We start from the raw sequence: 27,895 nt of genomic DNA on the forward strand, positions 1-27,895 counted from the left end.
TTTTGATTAGTAATATGCATTGCGAAAACATTTTGAATGTTTTAACTATAGCAATTTTCTAAATATTTTAATATTTTTCCACCCTCAGGTTTTCAAATAGTTGTATCTCAGCCAAAGATTGTCCCATCCTACATGTGTAATGGAAAGTTTATTTCATCAAAAAAATTTACCCTTACAACATTTGTGGTTCACGGTCACATACTATTCAAAATGTCTTTTCTATCACAGCAGTAAATTATAATTTTTAGGGGAAGGCAGGTAGCTGTCTGCCATGCTGATATGCAAATAGATGCATATAATATATATAACATAGGCAAAGGTGTAGGTTGGAATATTTAGGTTAAAAGAGAAGCCTGTGTAAATTACATGAGATTGATAGAGGATGTGCAGTGGTTTGACTGATCGGCGGTCTTGTCCTTTGGAGTTGTGGGATGAACATTGTTAGCCTTTAGCGTTAACAATTACGGTAAGTTATGAAAGCAGCACTGGCCAGATGTAGAGCAGACATAACATGGTCTGGAAGGGTGAAACTGTTTACATTCTCATTCCAGAAACAGGATGCACTGGTGTCCTTTCTCGCTCCATTTTTCTCCCTCCCACTCTGAAAAAAAGCATTTGTATTGAAACAGTTTTTGCTCAGAAACTGCTAGTAAATTTACAAAGAAATTCCAAGTAACATACTATATTAAATGTAAAAATTAAATGAAGTGTAAAAATATATATTTCTATGTAGTGAAATTATTGTGCATGTCTGACATTAAGTCTGTTGCAATATTATCTATTCAACTATTCAGCATAAGTACCACATATGCAGTGGATAATTCCAGCATTTAGGTCTTAAAACGGCACGTGCACATAATATATAGACATGCTATAAGTGTAAATGTTATGGAAATATATGGATCATCATAATCCATCAGCTGCATAGCAAGCTGAAAACTCCATTCAGTCGTTTTAGCATTTTCCTACATTTTATGGAATAATTTATTCCCAGCTTACCAGTTGACCATAGAAACACACACAAGGTCAACCTAAGAGGTTAACAGACAAACAGTCTTGTTTCGTATGGATGGATCTCGACCTCTTTCTCTGCTCTGTTTACCCTAACATATATGTCTCAGATATGTTTTGTAGTATACTGTAGCTTTTCTCGATTGCCTTTTTCTCTTACCTCAATCCCCAATGCTCTCTTTCCACACTTTTCTCTTCACTTTCGCTTCACTTTCCCCTTCTCCCTCTCTCTTTCTGCCTGTCCCTTGCTTTCCGTTCCATCATCCAGTGTCTTCCCATAGCTCCAGTTACATTAATCCACGGTGACGTCCGTGTTCAGCAGGAGCCCCAGATGCCTGAGAGCCGCACTTGAGCTCTAGAGCTCTTCATTGGGCTCCAGTCTCTCCTCCTCCTGCCCCCCTCAAAACACATCCGGCCACAGGACACAAATAACTACATGCAGCTCTCAGTAATGATACATAGTGGACCCAAAGCTGGAATTACAGCATGGGGGGAAATTGTGCTCTTTGCTCCCCTGCTGGGCCTGTCTCTTCGAGTGAGGAGTAGCTTGGAAATCAGAGATAGAGAGAAACAAACAGATACAACCCTCCACATCTCCCTTACTAGATATCTCTTGGCCCACACAGGAGGTTTTGCACACACAACAACATTCACATGTAGTGTTGAGCAGTCAAGGCCGACAAACAAATGAAAATCCTCAGAGTTTTGCTCAGTAGGATGACTTTTAACACACATGGCCATCAAATGATTCAGATTCACACTACTGTAGATTTCCATCACTACGCACTCTCTGATGCGTCACTGACAGTGAAAAATAATGTTCAGACAAAAAAGAAAAGATCTTCGGTACAAGTACGAAAATGGTCCTAAAATGTGTTTTTAAATACAATGTTTGGCATTATCATTTCTGATAAACGGATTCAATAATATAAACTGTTATATGTTGTATTTACACATACGAACCCATATAATAATTCTATACTTTAGAATTCTATAAAATTTAGAATTTAAAAATGTTTAGTATACCAGTTTCATATTCATATAATTATAAAAATTCTAACTTTACAAATGATTATTATTAAATATACCATCATTATAATTTCAAATATAAATTGTGTGGGTTTTTTTAAACAGATAATTCTAACAAAATTTACATTTATTTCATATATTTAATAACTTTTTTTTTTTCTTCAAAACAGTGTTTATTATGATATATAACACATATTTAAACTATATTACATTGTGGTTTTACAAGGTTTTTGACACCAGATTGTCGAGCTGGTAGATCTGCTAAACACCTACTTTCTGCTTGTCCACGCTAGTAGACCTTAAAGTAGACTTTAAAGCTAGTAGATCTTAAACCAGCTTAGGTTAAATTCATTAATTTACTGTAAATTTATCATGCCAAAAACAAACTTTAACTCCAGTTGGTCACAATTTTTTTTTTTAGTTTGAGAGACCTTAGTGTTTTTACAGTCTAGTCACACAATACGTTCACGCTGAAGGATCTTTACAACAGCGTAGGTCTGTGGAAACTCGAATACAGGACTGAATGTGTGAGAATGCCGGTTTTGAGTGTGCTGCTGGGATTTTAATGACCGTTTTTGTGCCATGTCTGGCAGTGCTCGAGGTTCTCAGGTGGAGTTTAAACAGCAGAAAGGTTTCTGGAGACGGGTGGGGTGGGATGGAGGTGTGCTATCCCTATTTCCTCAGAGAACAGAGACTCCCTGTGTTTCAGCAGCATCTGGACAAAATCAAACTAGGCCATACAGGGAGAAAACGAGAGCGAGCGAGGCCTCCGTTTCCTTACAAATGGCCGCCGTCGTGCCACGGCCACTGTAGGTAAAGCAAAGTTCAACAGGAAATTGAATTATAAGAAGCAGAAATGATTGCTCTGTGGCTAAACGCTCCACCGTGTTTTGTCTGCGGATGTATTAAAAGGCACGGCAGAACATGTTTTTGGACAGTTTCTGAGAAATATCAGACCGACATGTTAGCTTTAATCTGAGGCAGACGTCGATTGTTTAATGATTTCCCAAACATGGTCTCGCATAGCAGATTAATTGCGCTGATTTTTTGGCTCTGTGCTGTACCACATAAAGAGAAGGAGACATTTTCCCACAGTCTTGTATAACACCGGCCTATACAATTTCCACTTGACAGCTACATGCGAGAGGCCTATCATTAAGTCAAGCACTATTTCCATGTTCACTATCTCTAAATGTCAACATCTTTGGATTCTCAAGGCAGTTCTTTTACAATGACAGCTGTCAAGTCTTTATGAATTAGAATGTCACATTCAGCCTCCTGTTTGTCTGCTGCTGTTGTCATGGAGACCGAGATTCCATAAAGCATCTCATTCTTGAGGATGTTTCCGTCATGTGAAAAACATGAAACATCAACACGAGGTTTCTTATGAATCTGCATACCGTGTCTACTATTGAGAAACTCATTTACATAAATTCATTGTGTGAGTGCTGGAGTTGTTAAGTCTTGATAGCTACTCATTCAGGTGTAATAGACTCTTAAAAATAAAAGTTGCAAATGGGGGTTTTCAAAACGATGCCATAGAAGAACCAGTTTTGGTCCCCAAAAAGAATTTCTGTGTTACTTTTTTTTAAATAACAGTTTAATAAATCTAAAGAACCTTTTTCCACCGTAAAGAACCTTTTGTTGAATGAAAAAGTTCCACAGATGGTAAATGTTCTTTGTGGAAGCAAATATTTTAAGAGTGTAAAAAAAGTCTTTGAGATGCTGCTTACTGGTATTTAAACACCTGTTAAATTTTTAGCTAAATATTATGGTTAAGAGACAAATGACAATGCAGGAGTTACTGTTTTGCACTGCATTTTCAATAATTCAATCTGTATAGTTAGTTTATCCCAGACGTTTTCATCTCTTGTGCTAATTCTTCTTTATGGCTTTCTTAAAAAGACATTATACCCAATAAATTTAAGTTCTGTCATGTCAAGATTTGAATATTTTTTTTTTTCAAATTCTATATCAGTGGTCATCAAATGGTTTTGCTTCAGGGTCCAAATTTTAGGTTGTTAAAATTACATTGGTTTATTCCACTAAAAATAAATTACAATTTCTCTAACTCAAAAAAAAAAAAGTTTTAATTCAATTAGTCAGTGACAGATGAATTTGTGGCAAAAAAAAAAAAAGTAGAATTTGATTGGACACACAGCTTGTAAGGTCAACAACCATTTAAAACCTTTTTTGTCCCTTATTCACACTATTATGTGTATTTGGCAGTTTTTCCTCTGCTATTTCAGAAAGACATTTTTTGAGCACCACTGAATATGTCTGCACTGTCATTTCAGTTTCAACAGAGCAAGAATACCCCTCTTTCTAAAACTTCCAGAATAAGCGGTTCATTTCTTAACAGGCAGACATTAGTTATTCTGAGAGTAGAAAGAGTTGTCCTATCCTTGACATGACTGCGTGAGTCCTTGTCTCCGCCCTTGTCCCGAATACTAAATGAGAATGTAGGCACATTTGCTTAATCAGCAGAAATCAGCCCGTGTTCACCCACAGCAGCTGCGCTCTGCATGCAAAAGAGACCAGACTGGGGCTGCTCGCCTTTAAATCAAAGCAAAGTAAGACACTTTTGTCTTTTGTACATCTTTCAACCCTCTGGCTGGCTCGCTTTAATCTGATAACCTGATCAAGACCTGCCTCTCACTTTAATGGAAGACTTGGATCATCTCCCAGGGCACCCTGGGATTTGTAGTCAGCACTCCTTTGACATCGCCTTTGAAAGTTGCTGTTGTCCCCAGACTTCCTCCGCACGGTAACAGGATGAGGTTAATGAATAGCAAAGTGAATTAGTCCCAGTGGATACGGATTCCCAATTGGGTGGCTTCTCTCATTTTCTTGTTCTCACACACACACAAGCAGAAACACACCTTCTCTTTTGTGCCACTCTACTGTGCAGTAGATTGAGATGCATTGTGGTCCCACCGAGGCTGATTACTCTAGCTGTAACCCAGGAGACCCCTCTGTCCTCAGCCAGGAAACCAGGATGGGAGAAGTGACAGGAAGTTGGGAAGGAGACCGCTAGCTAATTAATTACAAGTGAGCTTGTGGGAATATGGAGCCTAAATGCAAGTCATCTCCCTAGATGAGTGTGTGTATGTGTGAGAGAAGTGTGTGTAAATAACACACAGGTCCCTGTGAAGGGACACAGTTAACAGTTGGAGCCCAGGGCAAACCAGTGGCTGTGGGGGCTCTGGAGCAAAGCGGAGCTCTGTAAATGATGCAGATGCCAGATGTAGCACAGCTCGCTTCCTGTTTAACCTTTTCTCGTGACGCCCTTTATGTTTTATAATCTTGTCAGTAGTTAACCCTCTACTGGCAGGATTTTCAAATAGCATATATAATAAAAAAAAAGAATATATGAATATATTTTCAGATGCAAATGCCTCTAATAGCCATCTTGGACAAAAATGAGATAACAGCACTGTGTGAATATGTTCTTCACACATAGTATACAGACGTGGACAAAATTGTTGGTACCCTTTGGTCAATGAAAGAAAAACTCACAATGGTCACAGAAATAACTTTAATCTGACAAAAGTAATAATAAATAAAATTCTATAAATGTTAACCAATGAAAGTCAGACATTGTTTTTCAACCATGCTTCAACAGAATTATTAAAAAAATAAACTCATGAAACAGACCTGGACAAAAATGATGGTACCCCTAACTTAATATTTTGTTGCGCAACCTTTTGAGGCAATCACTGCAATCAAACGCTTCCTGTAACTGTCAATGAGACTTCTGCACCTCTCAGCAGGTATTTTGGCCCACTCCTCATGAGCAAACTGCTCCAGTTGTGTCCGGTTTGAAGGGTGCCTTTTCCAGACTGCATGTTTCAGCTCCTTCCAAAGATGCTCAATAGGATTGAGGTCAGGGCTCATAGAAGGCCACTTTACAATAGTCCAATTTTTTCCTCTTAGCCATTCTTGGGTGTTTTTAGCGGTGTGTTTTGGGTCATTGTCCTGTTGCAAGACCCATGACCTGCGACTGAGACCAAGCTTTCTGACACTGGCTAGTACATTTCTCTCTAGAATTCCTTGATAGTCTTGATTTCATTGTACCCTGCACAGATTCAAGACACCCTGTGCCAGACGCAGCAAAGCAGCCCCAGAACATAACAGAGCCTCCTCCATGTTTCACAGTAGGGACAGTGTTCTTTTCTTGATATGCTTAATTTTTTCGTCTGTGAACATACAGCTGATGTGCCTTGGCAAAAACTTCGATTTTTGTCTCATCTGTCCACAGGACATTCTCCCAGAAGCTTTGTGGCTTGTCAACATGTAGTTTGGCATATTCCAGTCTTGCTTTTTTATGATTCGTTTTCAACAATGGTGTCCTCCTTGGTCGTCTCCCATGTAGTCCACTTTGGCTCAAACAACGACGGATGGTGCGATCTGACACTGATGTTCCTTGAGCATGAAGTTCACCTTGAATCTCTTTAGAAGTCTTTCTAGGCTCTTTTGTTACCATTCGGATTATCCGTCTCTTAGATTTGTCATCAATTTTCCTCCTGCGCCACGTCCAGGAGGTTGGCTACAGTCCCATGGATCTTAAACTTCTGAATAATATGTGCAACTGTAGTCACAGGAACATCTAGTTGCTTGGAGATGGTCTTATAGCCTTTACCTTTAACATGCTTGTCTATAATTTTCTTTCTGATCTCTTGAGACAACTCTTTCCTTTGCTTCCTCTGGTCCATGTCGAGTGTGGTACACACCATATCACCAAACAACACAGTGATTACCTGGAGCCATATATATAGGCCCAATGGCTGATTACAAGGTTGTAGACACCTGTGATGCTAATTAGTGGACACACCTTGAATTAACATGTCCCTTTGGTCACATTATTTTCAGTGTTTTCTAGGGGTACCATCATTTTTGTCCATGCCTGTTTCGTGAGTTTATTTTTTTAAATAATTCTGTTGAAGCATGGTTGAAAAACAATGTCTGACTTTCATTGGTTAACATTTATAGAATTTTATTTATTATTACTTTTGTCAGATTAAAGTTATTTCTGTGACCATTGTGAGTTTTTCTTTCATTGACCAAAGGGTACCAACAATTTTGTCCACGTCTGTATGCTCATCAAGTGTACTGACTTCAAATGTGCTAAATGCTGACCTTTGAACTATATATAAGCATCAAGTGTGTGTGTGTGTGTGTATATTATATATATATATATATATATATATATATATATACATACATATATATATATACATACATACATATATATATATATATATATATATATATATATATACATATATATATGTATGTATGTATATATATATATGTATGTATGTATATATATATATGTATGTATATATATATATATATATATATATATATATATATATATATATATATATATATATGTATATATATATATATATATATGTATGTATATATATATATATGTATGTATATATATATATATATATATATATATATATATATATATATATATATATATATATATATATATATATATATATATATATATATATATATATATATATATATATATATATATATATATGTATATATATATATATATATATATGTATGTATATATATATATATATGTATGTATATATATATATATATATGTATGTATATATATATATATGTATGTATGTATATATATATATATGTATGTATGTATATATATATATATGTATGTATGTATATATATATATGTATGTATATATATATATATGTATGTATATATATATGTATGTATATATATATATATATATATACATATACATATATATATATATATATATATATATATATATATATATATATATATATATATATATATATATATATATATATATATATATATATATAGTTCAGATTCAGAAGCCTCTAAGTCCTTAATCATTAAAATGACAGCCAACCTAACTTATTTATAATTCACTTTTTTTTCTATAAATTGTAATAATGGTCTCTTACAACCCTCTATCTATGGCACACCTTTTGATGCCATGTTTTAATAGCTATGTTTAACCATCTGTGGCAGATCCTTCAGATTAATTCTGTTCATGCACTTTGCGGCAGCTTTCTAAAGCAAAATGGGGGCCTTCAATATTTCCCATTTTAGTGAATTACAAAAAGAAAGGCAGTCCTTGGCACATAGTACAAATAAATACAAGTGTGCACACACACACACACACGAATAGATTTTATGCAGACTGCGACAGTAGTCCTTGGCACACAGTTCTAATACATGCATGCCCGAAGGCTTGTCACTCTTCTTGTTGTGGTTGGTTTCTCAGTGTGCTTTGATGAGAGCTAATCTTCTGATTCTCACACACACACGCTCTTCAAATCACCACTATACAGCCTCCTGCTGTGGCACCACACTGTGTGTGTGTGTTTATGTGGTTGTATGCAGGTGTCTGGTGTCTGTACAGGTGTTTTGTTAGTGATTAAAACTGCACCAAGTATTTTTTTTTTACTTTAAAAAGTTTTAAGCTTCAAGGAAATCAAAGTACTTCTAACAAATATTTTTAATATATACACAACATGCTGTGTTTCACTGAGACTGTCTGTCTCAACGAATTCTGAAAAAAGGTATTAAGATTTCCAAAAAAAATATTTAGCAGCACAACGGTTTTAAACACTGATAATAATAAGATATGTTTCTTGAGTGCTAAATCAGCATATTAGAATGATGTATGAAGGATCATGTGATACTGAAGGGAAGTAATGGTTGCTGAAAGTTCAGCTTTGCCTTCCTAGGAATAAACAGCATTTTAATTACAGTTTTCTATTTTAATATATTTCAAATTTTTCACAATACTGATGTCAAACAAATGCAGCTTTGATACTTACTTCAAAAACAGGTAAATGCTATTGGAGCTCCAGAACTGGCGGGGGCAGCAGTGAAACAAATGTGAATCAAATGTGTTTTTTAGGGACATCAAGGGGTCAAGGGTTGGGGTTAAAACAACCCCTTTAGCCCCTGCTGGTAGCTGTTGTAACTACGACAAGCATCTTTCTCTACTGATGGCTATTCACAATTCACTATTCACTTTGTATTTTGACAGAATATGCAACATGTATATCATGGTTAACTGTTAATGTAACACTAACTCAACACACTAAATTGATGTTCCTAGTCTGTTGGAGGTAAAGCAAAAGGCTTTGAATCTCACTGTAATTCTCACCCCTCTTTAATTGCAGCCACCGATTCTATTCTTTTAGTCAGTTTTCTTCCTTTTCTCTGATGTATCTGCCGCCTCTGGCAATTACATTCTGCCATGTGCATGTTGTTTACCACTGCTAACAATTCTAGTCAATAATAATGGCCTGTTCTCCCTCTCTTGCTCTGTGTCTGTTTCTCATGAGGGACTCTTCTTCTACTACTAAGCAGACGGAAAGGAACAGAAAGGCAAAAAGATGGACCCAATTTTAGCTCTTTTCTGCTTCCTCTTCATGATAATTCTCAGTGATAAGACAGAGAACATTCTGAATGGCACTTCAGTACACTTCAGGAGTCACTAACTAGAGGCAGATCAGAAGATCTGGCCATCATTTGATGTGTGACGGGTTCAAACACTGCTCTGTGTATTTGGAGACCGGGCTTAGAGGCACTAGCTTCATAAAAAGCCAAAGTGGACCCTCAAGACACAGATTCGCACATATACACTCTTGCCTTCATCATCGCAGCTCTCGGGGTATCAGTAACAAGGTTGAAATCCCTCTCCAACCCTCTTGGTTTTTGGTCTGAGGTTTAAGAAGGTCCTTCACCACAACAGCTCATTTTTAAAGGGATAGTTCACCCAAAAATACAAATTCTGTCATCGTTTACCACCCTCACTTACTTTCATCTGCTATGCACAAAAGATATTTTGAATGTTGGTAACGAAACAGTTTCAGTTTCAGTTGACTTACACAATTTTTATCTTAACATCTTGGAAAGGTCTTTTTTTGCAAGAAGACCTTTTTTGTTCTGTTGTTTAATAAGCTCCTTCACTGCAGCAACTCCCTTTTTAAAGAAATAGTTCACCCAAAAATGACAATTCTGTAATTTTCTCACTTGTAAGCATTTCTTTGAAAATTTTCGTAAAACCAAGTAGTTTTGGTTCCCATTGAATACTCATTTATTTTTCAAGTCAATGAAACGGTTTGGTTACCATCACTCTTTAAGATACCTTCTTTTACATTCTACAGTTTCATTTTTGGTTGGACTATCCCTTTAAACTAGAAACTCCTCGGAGAGGAACCTGTCAGTCTTGTGAAAAACGCACAATTACCGTAATTAGCATGTCAATTGATTATGCGTTCAGCCCTTCTACACTGTCATAATTCATGACAGCACAATATCTAATCGATTCGAAGATGAATGGGCTGCTGTGTCTTGTAACTGAAATGAAATGAATGCTAAATACATGCTGTCTGTTCTTACAGGCGATAAATGTTGCGGTTCGCTTTCAGGTCCTTTTGCGCTAACTGTCAGACAGATATATCATGCAGAAAGACTTCCTAAGTGCCGTCCAATGACTGCTGAGCACTCTAGGACATTTTGTTCTCATCCCATACCATTTGTATGATAACATAGGTGTTTCTTCTTTGTGAATTGTGTGCACTGAAACTGGCTTTCTACAGAGCTAGATATGAATGTAAACTGTCTTTTGTCTTGTCTAAGAGCTGAAACTAGTGGTATTTTCTGCCAAGATGGAAGCTCTGGCACTGGAGAGCGACTCGTCCACAGCAATCATCTCTGCTCTATGGGGCACCACAGATGGCTCTCATTTTCTCCTCTCATCCCTTTAGCTCTGGGGAGGTGTATGCCTTCATTTGAGATGGACAGATAGCAAAAAAATAGAAAATGAAAATGATGTGTCCGTGACTTGTCATCGTGTTCGTTTATGTCTTTTGAAAACCAACAATGGGAAAAGAAGGTTCAGGGCAGAGGCACAGGGGACGGACGGCTGGGGTGCCATCTCAAGGTTTCTTTCTTGTTCTTTCTGTTAAAGCTGTTTGAATGTAATAATTCGTATAAAATGATGCCTTTTCAGTAAGGGTCAGGGCTATGAAAGACAGCTGGAATCATTTTTGCCTCATCACTGTTCTCCTGAGGGACAGTGGGGAAAATAAACTAACAGCACTTAAAAAATGAAACAAACATAGGATAATAAAAGAAAGCAAGCTGATGTCACTGGTCCCTAAATTATCCTTCTGAGTTCAGACACTGCGCTTCAAAAAAAAAAAAAAAAGTACTATTTTTACGTTCAATAAATTGTTTTCCTTTCTTTGTTTAATAAAAAGTATTAATATATATATTCTTAATGTTTTAAATTCATTCAGAATTTTTTTGTGGAGTGTGGCCACTGCCGCTTTCTCATAAAAGTAGGACCAGGCTTAAAATAAGGTCTTATAAAGGACTATAAAAACGTTTCTTGTTGTTGTCATTAATAGGGTTATAATTGTCTGCCAGCATTACAGAGATGTGATCAAAGCATTACTTTTCCTTAAATAATACCTTCAGATATTAAGTCATTTTAAGTATTAAAAAAAAAAAAACTTTTTTTATTTGTTGTTTCCTTTGTGAATTTACTTGCAATTTCTGAATGAAAGTTGCTTTGTTGCCCAAATAGCAGGTGGGCAGACAAACACACACACAAAAAAAAGTAAAATCAAAGAGCCATCATTTTGTATAAATAAAAGGAATGTTCTTAGCTGATTTGTCCTTTTTTAAAAGTCCAACCAAAAAGTGGCACAAGACACAGCCTGCAGTCAGTACAAACACAGTCTGTCCAGCCTTGCAATTCTTTAAAGGATGGATCAGCTTGGCAGATCACCATTATTCTCTCTGGAGCCAGCCCAGGTCCCTTGCCACGTTGGGCCTGCTCACAGGAGGTTTGCCTGGGGCTACAGGCGGGTCAGAAGGCTCTAACTGGCACTGGGAGGGATAGGAGGTGTCCCCGGGGCCCAGGAAGGTCCGGTGAGGATCGAATCATAAGAGATCCTCACAGATGCCAGCTTGTTCATGGAGAGGGCATAGACTGCAAACACAATCCCCCTGGCATGACCATAGGCATTTTGACGGGGCACCGAGATGCTCCATCTGTCCCAGAGAATCAAGCCCTGTGTTCAGAGTAGAGAATGGAGCTTAACTAACACGCCTATTCTGAGACCCATTGGATTCCATCCCCCTGTCTTACATGGCTGAATGCCAGTTTAGCACCAGGCCTGACAGACAGACCATGACCGAGGGCAATGCCCTATGCTACTTGTTCACAGGAATCTGCTAACAAGTTCACAGGGCAGAGAGGATTTGTTCGCTATTGATAGTGCTAACACATCTTTGTTAAAAGCAAATGGGATAAAAACTAAAAGCAATATTTTATTAAAAAGTTTCCAAGTCGTCTAATGTTGATCCTTGGTCTGAAACCATTTGATGTCGATTTTTAGACACTTCAAGGTACCCCTAATCACTCCTAAACATGATGCAATCGGTCACAAGACACACAAGAGCCAATGGCATTTTACAACCAAAGCTAATGAAGCGGTTTTTCTGCCATCAGTTGTTGAAATTTAGATGGATCTGAGCTATACAGTGGATCTATTCTTCTTACAAATCAATAATTGTGCTTAAGAAGATTTGGAATGTTCAGTTGTATGTGTAAGAGATATCCTCTTTTCTGACAAATGGTAGGTTTAGAGGGCAGGGTTTGGGTTAATGTATAAATACTGTAATGCAAATAAAACTGTTCTGACTGTTTACATTGGGGACTTTTTTTTTTTTTTTTTTTTTTTTTTTTTTTAATCACATACCAGCATATATGTAACTTGCAATAGTATTACCCAATATATAATTTATTAAAAATTATAAAATTCATCTGCATATAGATGCCAAAGGTTTCTTATTTAAAGCAATACAGGATCCTGCACATTGAAAAATTGTGTCAAAAAAAATGAGGGTCCTGACCATTATGTGACGAGTGAAAATGTAATCAATAGTTAAATACATGTCATTACAAACCCATGTCTTCTGCTCTTCTGAAGCAAGATTTCATAACTTTTCAATACTTCAAGTCTAAATCATTAATTTATGAATTAGACTGACACTAGCCCAATGACTCAAGTGAAGTTTAAACCCATATTGGTGCAATATACTGCATGTGAGAGTACACAGACAACACACACATACTATTCCAGGTAGGCAGGATGGATCATGTCGCAGCTTGGAATGCAAAGGTAACAGAGGAAAAAACATGTTCCTTTTTCCAGCCTGAGGAAACGAGTGTGTACCACAGTTTACCACCCAGAAGCTCTGGGCTGTTTTTTGCCATCTTTTTATTTTTTTATGTCGCTGTCAAAACCTCAGTTTTAAGGTAGCTTTGAAGAAAAATTTCCATAATTACTGTGGGAACATTTGAGTGTTTTTAAAATGATGTGGCCTTGACAGTTTCCCAAAGAACAGATGATTAACTATCTTTGTTACAACATCTTGGCCAACTAAAGAAAAGGAAGGAAAAAAAAAATGACAGCAGGCCCTAGAGTGAGTTTAGGACCTGTTTCCAACTGAAATGTCAGGTGGAGTATTGTTTACAGTCCCTACTGTTAAATCAAAGATATAAATTAGTATGATAGGATATGGAAGAAGCATGTATCGGTTAATAAAAGTTCATAGTTTTGGTGTAGTTATGTATATTGGTTAGCATTGCTTAAGGATTGTCATTGGCTTCCCCTCAATGCAAAAATACTTATTTCTAACTAACTTGGTTTTCCTGAATGAACACGTCTAATCAAAGTATTTCACGTCTGTGTTGAGAGAATTTTTGTTTACTATTAAAGCCATCTGCTTTTCTTTACTTTCCTTTACACTTGTGTGCCTATGAATGAAAGCATTTGGACTAAAACATCAGGTGTTCATAGAAAAAGCGACAGGATGTAGTTGTCTTGCTAACACGGTGAAACACAACATTAGACCTCTGTGTGCATGAGAGAGAGGAAATGAAAGTTTTTTTCACCTTCTTTCATTGTTTAACATATATGAATATATATACCACATTGTATAGCACAAATTGTCTGTCTGACCTGCATTGACATCTGTGTAATTGTTTAGTCATAGTTCTACATGCTTCTGCGGCTTCACGGCGGGCAAATGTAGCGCAGCACTGCATATCCCTGTCGTGCCTGTGGGTGTAGTATGACCTTTGCCCTCTTTCATCGGTGCTGTGGCTGGCGAGCTCCTCAGGGACTCGCATGGAGTCACATTCATTATGCCTCAGTGCTTAATTAGCTGTTTAACGCAGCCGAGTGGAGAGCAAGCTGTTACTACTCACCACAGGAGGAGCTGTCTGTCTTGACACCTCCATTAACGCATGCTTTTCTTTTCTTTTATCTTCTCTTTCTCTTCTCTCCTTTCTAGTCAGTTGCTTTTAATGCTAAAAATACTGTTGTATACTTGATACAGACATTTGCACTGTAAGGCCCTTTAAATTATCAGCTAGATCAAATAAAGTAAACCTAAGAATACTATTTATTGTTGGTAATATTTGAAAAATTTATTTGACTGAAGCAACTAACTTGATTATCCATACATCAAGTCCTAATTTTAGGAGAGTATTTATATGCATTTTTTGTCAGCAGTCTGCTGTTCTACTTTTATAGATCTCATTTATGATAATGTAATGTGAGATAATGTGATTTACTTTATAATGATATCAGCAGTATCTTACTTTTTCATATAAAGTCATACAGTACGATAAATGCTGCTCATAATCATATAAGCCAGATGTATTAAAATTTACATTCAACAAAAATTCATACTTGCATAAAAGGTTCCATTTTGAACTTTTTTTCTGTTTATCATTTCATTTGTCAGGCTTTAAATAGTTAATCAGCAACCACGGCTGGTCTATACTCACTAAACTAATAATTACATACGTTTTAACATTTCTGTCTGGAAAGTGTTTTAAAGTGCAGTGAGCGTCTGTTCAGACCTGCAACATTTATCCTGTCACTTTGGTCCAGCTTCGTCTAGATAAACAGATACACAGTGGATGATTGATTTCCTATTGACAGTCTTTGTAACAGCTTGTCATTTTTACAGATGCAGATCAATAGCATATTTCACCCAGAAATCAGTCCAGCAAACAGCCCAGTTTGTCACACACAGCATATAGTTTAACCTGATAGCTATGTATTGCTTAGCCTATGTTTTAAACTGATAACTCCCATGACTGACTGGATCTATGAGCCCTACCATGGTAAACAACTTTGGCAAGGAAATGAAACATTACCCACCAGCTGAGGAGTCATTTTAAAAGGCACAGAAACATAATACACGGTCTAAATTGAACTGTAAAAATGATAGACCTTTGCTGATGTAAGTGACGCAAGCAAAGACATACAAAACGTAATGAGGAAAACATGTGTTGAAACTTGTGCATAACTTTGCAAATTTATATAAAAAAAAAAATTATTCAGTAATTCAGTGCTTAATTTTTCATATAAATTGCAACCTAAAATCATTTACGGTAAGCTTTATGCACCTGGATTCAAATACCGAATTAATGTGGGGGGGTACATGTATAATAGATTGAGCATAAAATAAACAGTCATATTGTCAATATGCAAAAAGGCCTGTGGACTATTTGCTCCAAAAACAGTAGGTAAACGTCTTATTTCTGAAAACAAGGCATTTGGTAAGGAATGTCTTTGTTGCGTTTTATTAAGAAATATTTTACTGCTTAGAACTATTTTCTTTTCAGAACATGCAAATGCACTTGTACTGCCACTCAGACAAATATGATCTTTATTGAGGTGGAATTTATGCGCTGTTAACCTGTCAATTCTGTAACGCTTGGTAATAAAACAGATCACAGAACTGCCGCCAGTTTGGAACACTCTAATGAAGTGCAAAGCACCTGCCTGAAGGGAATCTCACTTCTAGAGTTTGTTTCCAAGGAAACTATAGATTACAGAATGCTGGTATCATTGTTTGTTGGTTGAATAGTCTACCGAGAAACTAGGCAGAGTATAAAGTGAAAATGAGAGCCAGAAATATGCTTATAGGTATTGCGTGTAATGCTTTTTCTACATAATTTCATGATCTTAGGCAAAGTGCAGACAAAAAAAAAAAAAAAAAAGAAATCCAAAGTAAACTGCACACAGCCTGCATAAAGTAGCTATGATTTTTCACGAGCTGTTTTGACTTCCGTAAAAATGTGACATCAGATCTACTCCACCGCCTTCAGTCATCATCCGAGCACCGCCCACATTGTTGAGCAACAACAACATGGAATCGTGTCGAACGGTTTAATTAGAAGAAAGCAGATTGGCCGACCTGTGCGCTCACTCCAAGGATCTGACAGGATTGTTACTATTGACATGAATCACATCTAACGTGTTAGTTATAGTAAAGGCAAGCTCACCGTGTCTATCTAGTCACGATGAAGATGTACACATTTAGCATCTAGCGCTGTGACAAAATTTTGTTGTCAATATATTTAATTGGCCTGCCCGTGCGTCACTCAGAAAAGAACAGGCCAATCAAAAGAGAGGCTTATGAATAGTAATTAGAAAGGCCAAAATTGAGCTGTTTTTGACAGAGTTCCTGAGAGAGGAGCTGTAAAAAGATATTGAGATGGTTTTTGCTACTTATACCCCAAATATATATATTCTTGAGGACATCAACACCTAAAATAAAACTCCAAAAAGCCGTACAATATGGGGCATTTAAAATATTTTCCATTTCATTTTAAGCTGGTTGTATCTCTGTCAAAACATTGCTTGATTGCTTGAGAATCCTGAGAAGCTCAAGCAATGCTGTGAGTTTGAGGGTTGGACTATTTGTTTGAACAACCAGTTACAAATGGAAAGAGTGTGAACTTGTATTTATGTTGCTGCGGAAATTACACACTTAACCTTAATCACTCATGTGGACTGAAGTTTTTAATGGCAGTCATAAAAACCCGTCTCAACCCTTATCTAACCTGAAAAATCTGAAACAACCGAAGACAAGGGAAAAGAAGATGGCGTAAAGTTCATGATCTCATCCAAGATGTTTGAGTGAAGTTGCAGAAATGTGACAACGTCTGTGTTGACGTAAGTGCTGTCTCTTTGATATTCAAGTATGAAGAAGTTGTATGATGTAATAATGCCCAAACCTGGAGTAACTGTTTACTTTAATGACTTGGTTTCCAGGCAATGGGGCGGCAACAGTGAAGATGAGAACAAATTTGTGTTTAAAGAGCTGGAGGTCTGTATATGACAACCTTGTGACTACAAGATCCCACTCAACTTTTGTTTGTATGTGTGTGCATGTGTTGGAAGGGAGCGCATGTGTCCCTCTGACCCAAACACTGCAAATCTATGCATTGTTGCAAGAATAAAACAGCTTTAACCTTAAACTTGATTTTAGATAAGTTTATGCACTGAGTAACCATTTGACTGACCGATTTCTAAAACTACAAACAAAAAGAGTTTTAATCAAAAATCTGTGTTTCAGTTCAGAAAATGCATTACCCAAAAATACAATTATTTAAAGTGTTTTTTTTTTTTCTTTCTTTTTTTCATGTAGACTCCCGACAGCAACATGCAAGGACATATAAGCTCACTGAGTAATGGTGCATGTCTTGACCTTTTAATAAGGCATAATTGTATTTACACAAGAATCACAACTGAGGGAAGCAATCTATCACGCACCTGAATGTTACACTTTTGACGGCCGCACCTGTGAGCTTCAGGGCAAAGCAAACCCATTGCTGCTATACGGCAAAACCCGTATTCTTTTATTTTGTCTGCTACAAATAACAAGCTAAACTGGATTCCACTGAGACACATTAATTTTTGTACTTTACATTTTCAAAATGTAAATCTTGAGAAGAAAAACTTGCACTCTGTCAAGGATAATTATGACAAACGCTCTAGAACATCATCATTCATCATGCAATTTACAATATTGTATCAGACTGTCAGAAAATTAATTAAATGCATACAAAAGCAAAGTGCTATATACTTTAAAAATAACTATTTAGAAATGAACTATTAAGGTTTATTTCATCATGCAATTTACAATATTGTATCTGTCAGCAAATTACTTAAATGTATACAAAAGTAAAGTGTTATATACTTTCCTAATTCCTTAAAAAGTATTAATAAAAGGTAATCTGACTATGTAACATGCATTATATGTGGATATGAATAATACTGAGCCCCTAAGGGCACATTGAGTGAGATGGGAGAAACAACTTCTCTTGCAGAACTACCTCATTCCCCTGAGATGTTTTTTTTCAAGAAAGTTTACATTCGTTCGCAAAACATCCATATTCTTTTGCAAAACTATTGCATTTCCCCAATAAACTTTGCATTCCCATACAAACATTTGTATTGTCTAGCAAAGGTATTGTGCTCTCAAACTATAATGTTTGTTAGCAAATCATGTGCGTTCACTATTAAAAAAAAAAAAAAAAAAAAAAAAAAAAAAAAAAAAAAAAACATTGAGCACCCCTCAATGCTTCACAAAAAGCATGTTCTCTCGCAAAAAAAACTATTGCATTCCTCTGTGAATATTTGCATTTGTTCACAGTTGCACAAAAATCTACACTTCGGAATGTTTCCAGCAAATAGTTTTGCAAGAAAAAGCTAAAATGCAAATTTTTTTTTTTTCTTTCCATCAACATGTCGCTTGAGGGGCTCCATAGAATACAGTATACGCACCGCATTTTTTCATGTATAAAGCAGACGGTGTAGTCTTCCTAATCCTAATTCATAAAAGATGCTTTCTTGTAGGTATTATAACCTGCTTTTATTTTCAATGCTTAAGATTACAGCACTCAGTGAAAGGGCACGAATACTGACACCCACAATGTTGTGATGGGAACAGTAAATCCCTCAGCGGTGCCTCACCCGAGAATCAAACGGGCAAGATGCCAGTTCCCAACGGCAAGCACATGGGAACACATCTGAAGCCTGAATTGTTGACAGCCGACCACACCTTCATTTGTGAAGGACATGGTCCTGCGAGAGCCATTAGCCTCGAGGAGGAGAAAGGACAATGACTGTGACAGCACACTGCTGGGATCCAAGAATTCAATAGTATTCTAATATGAGTTGAATGTGATTGTACAGTGTAGTGTGACAGATAGAGGCGTGAAAAGGTAAACGAAGCCGAGCTATGCTGTCTCCAGTCATCAGACTGTCAGCGGAACTGAAGAGAAGCGCATAACTGCTATTAAATCACTTTCTGTCATGCTGTGTGTGTGTGTGTGTGGAGACACTGAGATAGAGTCTCTGTTTCCAGGTGTGACAGACATGATGGTTGCCCTAACAGCTAATGCAGTGACATGTGCGTGTGAATGGGCATATATAGAATGACTGGGCATTGTGATGCAATTAGGACAGTCCTAAATTGCCGTTCCTGGTAATTAATCTTAGCTTTTGGTTGACTGCCATGAATCAATGTTTTAAACTAATGTCAATGTGATTCATGCCGTTTCTCTCATGAGAAACCAGCAGCAGTGCGATATGTAGACTCAAATATCAAGAGTGGGTGGGCTACGTAGTGTACTTTGACCCATTAATAGAATGGTAATAAACAACTGCATCTGTTGCTTTTTCCTCGCAATTCCGAGAATCAAGACGACAACATCAGGTATAGCCATAAATAATTAACAAAAGACATTTCTGGACACTCTTATTTTACTGGCTGCTATTTAACTTATTTAAAGACATAAAAAACTACATCTGTTGCTTTTTTCCCCAGCAATAATGAGAGGCAAGAAGACAACATCAGGTCTTCACAGGCATGCTGTTTTCTGCATACTTTTTACTAGCTGCCATTTAACAAATTATTCATATATATATATATATATATATATATATATATATATATATATATATATATATATATATATATATATATATATATATATATATATATATATATATATATATATATATATATACACACACACACAGAAGCATCTAAGACAGCTACTGCCATCATTATGAATGGGAATTCTAATAATATCTACAGCGAATAGCTTCATCCAGGTATATAGGTACCGAAGCTAGTGTTTTCACAGAGGGAAGTGATTTTTCAAGACACATTTCAGTAATATCTTTCAGATAATAGTGACAATAAAAAAAATAACATAGCTTCTGTAAATGATGTGATTGAGATTGTGGGACTGCCGAATCTCAGCCAGTCATATTGAACCTGCTAGCCTCTGCTTGTCACTTAAAGGCAGCTGATAATTTAGGCGTCATCGCTTACAGATGGTTGCCACGCTGCCATCTGAAAGCATGATTCAGATCTGCACCTCTGCTGCAGCTGTCAGTCACCATAGCTGAGGCAATCGTAGCCAAGTGGAAATTGATTTATGATTGAGGGTTATTAGACTGAGTCTCTCACACTCTCAGGAAGAAGGAGGGCAGGAAAAGGCAGATGTAGGGGTTGGATATATGATGTGTGTGTGTGTGTGTGTGTGTGTGTGTGTGCGCTCGGGCGCATGCTCTGCCCCAAGGCTGAGGGTGACTGGGAGGTGGGGTCAGGATTTGAAAAATGTCTGGAGTCTGGTCATTATTCACAGCTGTCATTTTCAGAACTGACATGATGAATGAGAAATATTTCAAATGGTCATGGAGTCGACTATAGTTGTATTGAACTATATGGTGACCTTGAGTAAGACACTTAACCCCAAGATGCTCCAAGGGGACTGTTTCTATAATAAGTGTAATGTAATATGCTTTGGATACGAATATTTGACTGCTATTGCAAGGAAAAATGATTTTATATATGCACATTAGCCATTAGTGCATGTTATACTCTAGTATCGAGCAAGCTGTACTGTACTGATTGACATTTCAATAATAATAATAATGTTAAAAATATATATTTTAAATGCTAAAATATCCAGGTCTTTTTAAAACAAACAACTGCAAGTATCTCTGAGTCAGCATGTGATGTAAGAGACACATCTGAATGAACCTGCTGGCTTGAGAAGCAGACTTTTTCATATGATCTGGTGAGGACAAGAGACTGGTACAACTCTATCGGATCATGATTCCCTGAAGAACCGTGAGAAGAATAGAGGACCAGACACCGTCGCTGATCAAATATCTGACCCACATTCTCACAATGCCCTAGTCCGTTTACCCTTTCTGAGTAATGTATGTAGACGTCTATTGTATGCATTCAAAAAAAGAGCATTATTAATGCTCTTGAAAGACCTGAGATCACTGTATATCTAACAGTTCAGAAAAGGAGAGGAACTTGGTGATTATATATCCTCTGATTGTGTGTCTGAGGAACATGAATGCACAGGAAAAAAACGAGACGTAGCGGTTCTCACAGTATTTCTATGCGTTTGATAACTATCATCTCTACAGGGAGTCATCTATTAATAAAGATTTACAGGTGCTTAAATGAGACTGGAGCTCTTCAACATTTTTCCTTTTTTTACGTGTAATTTCCATGTTATGGCTAAAAACTGCAGAAGAACAAATCCATAGAAAAAAACAGACATTGGCCTGGTATGAAAATAACCAGTGCATTGTTACAGACAAATCCTGTACTTCTGAAAAATCCACACGTAAATTCTGTTATATTAAGATGGTTCATTAAACTTTATTTTAACAGAGTGTGATAGTACAAAAATATTTAATATCTGTTGCTTATTTTAATTAACATTTTCTTAGTATCTAATATTTCTTAATATCAAAAAAAAAAAATCTGACCTATACCAATGAGGTGATAATCATGTTAATGTAATGGCCGATAAATAGCAAATATTGAACTGACATTATATGTGTGTTTTTTTTTTTTTTTTTAAAAAGAATAATTTAGCCAATATTAGCCAATACATATTTCCAGCATCTCTCAAAAAATTTAGAGATGTCTATATTTAACAGTGTTATTACATTATTAGTCTTTTTAAAGATTAACTTGTAAATACTTAAGACATCTTTTATTTATTTAATTTTTTTCAGACACTTATTCAGCAGCACAACCATAAGCTTATTAATTTTCCAGATTAGCTCAGAGCGTTGCGTATACATGATGTACCGTATGCTTATTTTATTTACTGTGCACTTTACAGCCCCTTTTCATTCTCGTTCATTTATGTCACACAAACTCATTTGCATAAGGAGAGTCAAGCTCAGTTTTTCAGAGCAGCAGGAAATTAGACGGTACATCAGACACTTCCAAACTCTCCGTGGATGTCACACACAAATCACTGTGGCAGAAAAAGCTGATCATTTAATAAGATCAGGTGTTTAGGGATATGATTAGATGTTTTTATGCTTAGCAATCAGGCAATGAAAAAGACAGTCATTAATGAGGTGTGCTAATATTTTCCTTCAACTGTACAAACACACACAAGCACACACTCCGTTCTCTTCCTCACCCACCACGTCATCTCAGAACAGAGATATTAATCACTCAACACACACCTCAAGGTTTTTTCTGACAATATAATCAACCCAGCTACAATCAAATGCACTCGACACCGGGAACAACTAACAGTGTGTGAGAGAGCAAAGACCGTAACCATCATACACTGAAGGGGATGTGTTTCCCCTAGTTTCCCTTCAAGTGGAGTCAGAAATATCATAATTACAATTTACGTGCATCAATGACCAAGCAAAACCCTGTATTTACCAATGGCAATTCTCAATGATACTCAAGTCTGAAGGGGCATCCGCATAAAAGATAGCAGGAAAAAAAGAATTTAGATGGTAATGTTTTTGCTGCAAGATATTTTAATTACATTACTACTATTTTTACTAATGACATTTTACTAATGCTAATTACTTACTCGTCGTGCAAAGTAATTAATTATCTGTAACTAAAAAACACTATTTTTCATTTGGTTTCCAAAGCAATTTTCATTAAAAGTTTATAATAAACAAAATGTAATGCAAATTAGCTTAAATACATTTACATATATACACAAAAATCACTAAACGAAATAAAAAGGTACATAAATAAAACTAATAAAAAATGCAATATTTATATAAGTAATGAATAACAGCATGAATTTAAAATTTTCATTTTGATGATTAGAGCTTACAGCTCATGAAATTCAAATATCCAGTATCTCAAAATATTAAAGTACTTCCTAAAAGCCCAAATACTCCCTTTAGCAAAAATTCTTTCACCAAAGTTACAATCTAAGAAAAACCTTTTCCACAATATTCTAAACTAGCCAGTAAATAAAATAAAGTTTTTAATTTTAGATCTTGGTACTGGCTAGTTTAATTCATGGCTTACAATTTTTTATTTACTGAACATTTTGAAATCACTTTGAAGAATATGAATGAGAAGAACACACATTTCTCACTTTGCATTTCTTGACATTTAGTTGTGCTGCCCCCAATCTACAATATTGGGTTACATTCTCTTGGTGTTTGTTTTGAGAGGCCATTTATTCACTTATATGACCGTCTCTCTCACAAGCACAAAGAAGCAGTCTACCTTTTGAATCGGTGCCCACATGTTCATGTAGGAGTATGACATTGTTATCTATGTGCTTAACTTCACATATTCAAATATCAAGTGTTCATTGAAAGGAGCAGAGCACCACTCGCTCGCGATGGAGGGATGACTTGTCTGTCTTTTCTGCGCTCAGTAAAGCAGGGAAGGCCGGGGCTCGGTTTGAGAACCCACTCTCCCTCTCTCACCCTTTTTGATGTCTATCTGTCTGTCTCTCTCTCTCTCTGCCTCGCTGTCTTATGCGCATGAAGTCCCACAGGCACTTATATCCACTCATATTGTGGGTGTAGTTGAATTTTGGCCATTTTGGAGTAAATTTTAAATGCAAAGAGGTGGTGACTTGCCCCTGCCCTCCTCCATGGTTCTCTGGGCGTGTGTGGGATGGACAGTCACGTCTTTAAAGACCTTGCGTTGCAACAGTGGAGTGTGATGGTGATGATGTCATAGCTCTTGTTCCCACACGCAGGGCTGAAGTTAGGAATTCTGGGACCTCTGAATGTATATTAAGCTGTACTCAAAGTTATTTTTTAACAAAACGATAGGTGTGAATAGGACCGCATGCACAGCGCAACATTTGATTTACGAACAGATGGAAATGTTAATATCCGATTGCATGTTTAAGATTAAAACTACTTGCATTACACAAAGCAGTTTTATTACATAAAATTAAATGTCGGCGTCAGCTCATTTTACAACAAATATGCCATCGATACGCTTTACATTAAAATGCTAATTTTGTTCAATCATTTTAATGACATATTTTGATACAAAATATCCTGAATGCTACTTCGATCCTGCTACAATTGTTTGCGGAGACAAACAGCCATACAACGCTCTAAAGCACAAAAAGGGCATATATCTCTATTGATCACTGAAACCGATGCCTGTACATTATCTGTGTTCATGAACTTAATTCCCAACACTCTGCATGACCTAGTCATGGATCAAAAATTTCTCTCCGACAACTCTGTGGCACCGACTGGCTTAGCCTGCATTATTTATACCCTCGAGTGATGCATAGGATGGGGTAAATTAATAGATCTGTCTATTGATAACAACTCTGGGGATAGAAAGACAGTGCTTATTGTTTATCAATACCTGTCACTCATTGGCTCTAGGGCCAATTTATCAGTTTGTTATAAAGTCACCATGATCCCAATACATTGTGTTCTCTGACTAACTGACTCGAGCTTTAAAACAAACGTTCCGTCACATGCTGTGTAGTGGAGGATGTTTGTTTTGTTTTAATGAGATTGTCACTGTATACTCGAGAATTACTTAGGCAAACGTTTTTGTTTCATATACTGTACACAAAGAAGCCACTGTAGTTTTTGTTTTTTGTTTTTAAATAAACTGGGACGTTCACACAAAACATGAAAAAGAAAAAAATCAAATATGGGCAGACAAAACGGATTCTGTGTAAACAGGCTAGAAGCATCTTGCGTTTTCATTTGTATTTCAAGACTTTTGACTACTAGCATGTCTGGTGCAGCCACAGTTTGACATCTGAGAACAAAGCAAATTATAAAAGGCATGTTCAAGCTTGATAAGCTCTTGAGTATCATACTATTTTCAGTGCCATGTACTTCACAAATTTTGGCAAATCCAGCTATTAGCTCTTCCTTGGAAGTGCTCATTTTATCAACTTAGTACCTTGTAAAGATGACTTTCTTGATGATGGGAGTGATAAAACGGATTTGAATCAAAGAAATTGCATTTAAGTCGGTCAATCAGATTAGAACTGACAACCGACTTGGATTTTAGCCAGTGTTGTGTGTGTTATGTTAGTGTGATATGCATCGTGCGGTTAGTGAATGATGCATCGGCAGTATATTTACATGCTGTCTGAGGCTGATACTAGAAAGCATTCTTAAGTTCTTCTTATAGCATCATTAATGGGCAGGGGCGTCATGACTCATGCAACTATTTTTTAAGTGTGAATTGGCAAGATAAGACATGACCAAAAGACAAAAAAAGACTCTTTAACTACTCTACTGAACCATTCTGAATCATTTATGTTAGGTTGAGTTCAAATTCTAAACTACGGTAACATATAGGCCAATTTGATAAACATAGGAAAGACAAAAAAACATTCACACTACCATAGAAACAATGAAACAAAGTCATCTGAAGTTTGTCAGGCTTTAAAAACTAAATGTGCACATCCAGCTAATTCAAAATAACTTCTAACAGAGTTATATTTATCAAACAGCATAAACAATGACAAATGTCTTTGTATATGGATAGCATAAACAATGAAAAACTGTATATGCTGTTGGATAAATAAAACTTTTTTTCAATGTCTGATGAAGGCTGGATGACCGAGTAATGAATATTGTATGGGTTCGCAAGATGTGGCAGCGTGCAAGATTTTTCTTCTCCGTTTATCAGTTCATATCTTACGCTCCTACTAATTTAGCAGTTTTGATATTTTGTATAATAGGCTAAAAACACCAAAGAATGTAGTCGACGGCTTTGCTGATTTAAAACAACGGGAATTCATACGTGTGAATGTTTGACTTCTGCCACAGACAAGCAGCCTTGAATTTCAGTCAAGGACTGAAAGGTTTTTGTGGGGTGGAAAGCTGCATTAAAAATGTATTCATTTCAAAAATCTAAGACGGCATGTGCAATACGAATGCGAATGATTATCCTGATAATCGTTGCAGACGGTAAACCTTACCGGAAACCCCTTTTCTGAATGCAAATGTTATTTGAGAGATCCTGTCGGTATATCATGACTGCGTGTGTTCCTGGCACTGTGACAGTAATGAGGAACAGAGCTGGTTTCTATGGTTTCTGTGGAAGCGGTTGAGGGCACAGACTGACACCGGTAATGATTACTGACACTCATCCAGCCAGGAGAAGAACAGCAGCTGTGTGTGAAAGTGAGAGACAGACAGACAGCGCATCCTCAAGAGCGGTCGGAAAGTGTATGGAAGAGAGACACGGAGACAACCTGAGAGAAAGAGAGGGCGACAGGCAGACAGCGAGACAGACGTGACAGTCAGAACTAATGGGTATACAACGTATGTGTAACTCCTGTCAGACACTGTAGTACTGTGGCTAATGATGCGTCCTGTCAGTCTATTATCCATTAGAAACCACACTTCCTGCCTTCAAATATACCGTACATACACACGCTGACCTGGCTGCCTGGCAGGACAGTTACTGTTATTCACAGGGTTAGCCTACCTCATATGTGGCATTCTGTGTAGAGGAGAAAATAAACAAGACTGTATTATGTGGAATAATGAATTGAAAAGACTGCATACCTTCTGAATGATTGACAGCTACGAGGCAACCAAGTGACCTGATCTGTTTACGGCTCCCACAGCTGCAGATCTCATGGCTAATGCATACTGAACACAGTAAGACATACAGAGAGGTATGTCACATATTTGCATCATATGAGTATAGTCATGTGTTGTATACTTAATTCCTTTTGTTTTCATCTGTGTGACTGTGAACCAGGATTAAGGTTGGGTATCGTTTAAGTTTTTTTTTTTTCAATACCAGGGGCAAAACGATATTTTTAAAATGGTTCCTGAAACAGTGCCTGAACTGAAACTGAAACAATAAGTAAACAAAAAAAAATCCACTAAAAGGACGGATTGGCCATTAGCACTATAAACGCAATGGTGTCGGTTTCATTCATACGGAACGCCAGAGGGCGCCCTCGTACAGAAAAAAACATATATCCATAGAAGTACCTAAACTGTAACTGAGTTAACAGAAGATATAAAGTTTTGAATGATAAAACGAAGAAAATAAACACTCAACTGCAAACAATGTATCGCTTGCCGTTGTTATTAAAGCAAAGTGACAAAGGGAAGCATTTGACTGTTATTGTGGAGTAAAAAGGTTATACTAATCTGTCTGGTTAGACAACAGGTTTAAAAATGTGAATAAACGGGAAGTTTAGCTTTAAGCATTCTAATATAAGCATGTTTATCTTAGCTAGTTAGCGGAAGGTTACTAAGCGGAAGGTCTCCCAAGTTGTGTTTTTAAATCGAAATGTGAAAACATACACACTCACGATACTACAAAGATTTGTTTTGGTTCGGTACGTACTTGTGCCCAACCCTTACCAGAATAAAGGGTTCGAGCTTATTATAACGATTATATATCGCCAAATATACGTCAACATTTAAGTATTCATAAAAAGCTTAAATAGCTTTCTCTATTTGCGTCAGATTTAGCAACAAACAACGTACAGTTATTATAACCAAAATACGATTTTCATTTACAAAAGGCTACTAAAATTCGGCATTAGTAACTTACTTTCCGTGCCGTCGGTTTGCAACTCCGCGTTCTGCTGCTTAACCCCGGTTTTCGGCTAATTTTGAGCCAGACACGACTACTTCC

General features: G+C 36.7%; 1 long non-coding RNA gene across 1 annotated transcript; it reads right to left on the reverse strand.

The window, feature by feature from the left end:
* On the reverse strand, positions 1-27,895 carry LOC122350893. The gene is made up of 3 exons (XR_006251637.1): positions 27,812-27,895; positions 26,803-26,889; positions 1-601 (listed from the first exon to the last, which is right to left on the reverse strand). It is a non-coding gene; the product is annotated as an uncharacterized LOC122350893 (long non-coding RNA).

The sequence above is a fragment of the Puntigrus tetrazona genome, chromosome 8, assembly GCF_018831695.1.
Source record: "Puntigrus tetrazona isolate hp1 chromosome 8, ASM1883169v1, whole genome shotgun sequence".
Classification (NCBI taxonomy): domain Eukaryota; kingdom Metazoa; phylum Chordata; class Actinopteri; order Cypriniformes; family Cyprinidae; genus Puntigrus; species Puntigrus tetrazona.